The sequence below is a fragment of the Pteropus alecto genome, unplaced genomic scaffold (assembly GCF_000325575.1).
Source record: "Pteropus alecto unplaced genomic scaffold, ASM32557v1 scaffold5, whole genome shotgun sequence".
NCBI classification, from domain to species: Eukaryota; Metazoa; Chordata; class Mammalia; order Chiroptera; family Pteropodidae; genus Pteropus; species Pteropus alecto.
The window spans coordinates 29,536,293-29,537,779 of NW_006441953.1; positions in this window are offsets into that span (position 1 = coordinate 29,536,293).

The window sequence follows — 1,487 nt, forward strand, 5'->3', positions numbered from 1 at the left end:
CCGGCATGGCGTCTACCCAGAGCTGCTTTTCGCCGGATGCGCTCACTTTAGCCTCAGGCGCTCCCTGAGAAGTGGATGGTGTGGTGCCCATTCACGGAACAGGGGGCCGAGGCCCCGTCCGTGACGGCGGGGAGGGTCAGGCGGAGCCCGTGGGGACGGGTGTCCCTATGTAGACAGACGGGCTGGACCCCAACGCCGAGGTCCTGTGACCAGGTGCAGCCGGGGGCCTCCCACCTCCTGCCCGAATGGAGAGCAACTCCTCCAAGCCCTCTTGACTCCTCTGGGAACGGGGAGTAACAGGAGTCCCCGGCCCACCGAACGTTTTGGCAATTAAATGAGAAAACCTACGTAAGGCTCCGAACAGGGGTGCGGGGCGGGCCAGCGTGGCAAGATCGGGGTGCTCTGGACCTGAGGAAGGGGCCTGGGCCGTGTGACTGTGCAGCCACGTGGCAGCCTCACCCGGACAATGACCCCACCCCTGGCCTTTCCAGCTTGCTGTTCTAGACTCCACCGGGGGAGGGGAGGGCGCGAGGTTGGGGGCGTCACAGCGAGTTCATGCTCAGCCCCCCAGACCATCAGCTGCTCCCTTCCTAACCAGGACCCATGAAAACCCAGCCACATTTTTCCTTTGCTCTTGATGAACCAATAACCCTGAAAATTTGAAAATAAAATGTCTACGGCCGCACAACCAACTAAGGCTGCGTGGCTTTGCAGACGTTATAAAACATCAAATTAGATGGAAAATTGCCCGGGGTTCCTGTAAACGAAAATTACTCTTTTTATAGGGGGAAAATGACCCTTATAATAGCAACAAACAATTTTGGGCTCTTCCTTTTATTAGGCGGCTCACATGGCTCGGAGTATTTATTCCCTCCCCCGCCCCGGCCCGGCCAATGTTTTTACAACACTTCACTTTGCACATTTTCACGGCATCGTAACGTGAAAATGAGGCTCCGTCCGTGTCTTTGGTTTCTGTCAACAGAGGACTTTTTGCCTCTTCCCAGGTTTTGTCCCCCTGACTGGACTGATAGGGCTTGGTGTGGGGCACTGGGGACGACACTGGGCAGATGGCGAGATGCCTGAGCCCGCACTGCAGCTTTGGGCTGGTTGCTTAACCTCTCTGGGCCACACGTCCCTCCTCCATGAAAGGAGAGTGTGGGCTGGATCAGGGACTCCTCTAGGTGCTGGTACGGTGATGTCCATTTGTGACGGCCACGTGAGAAGTGCCTCCACTGCCCCAGGGGTCAAGCCGGGGTCTGTGCCCACCCATTAATGACAGGATCCGACCTAGAAACTCAACGATCGTTTTTTTCCTGCCCCAAGATCTCACAAGAATATTTTGGGAGCAGGGCGGAGAGAGACGATGCTGCTGGTTCTAGCCCAGTGGTTCTCAAATGGAGTGTGATTTTGCGCCATGAGGACATGTGGCACGGCTGGGGGAGCCATTTGGCGATGCTCCTAGCATCTAGTGGGTGGAGGCCAGAGAT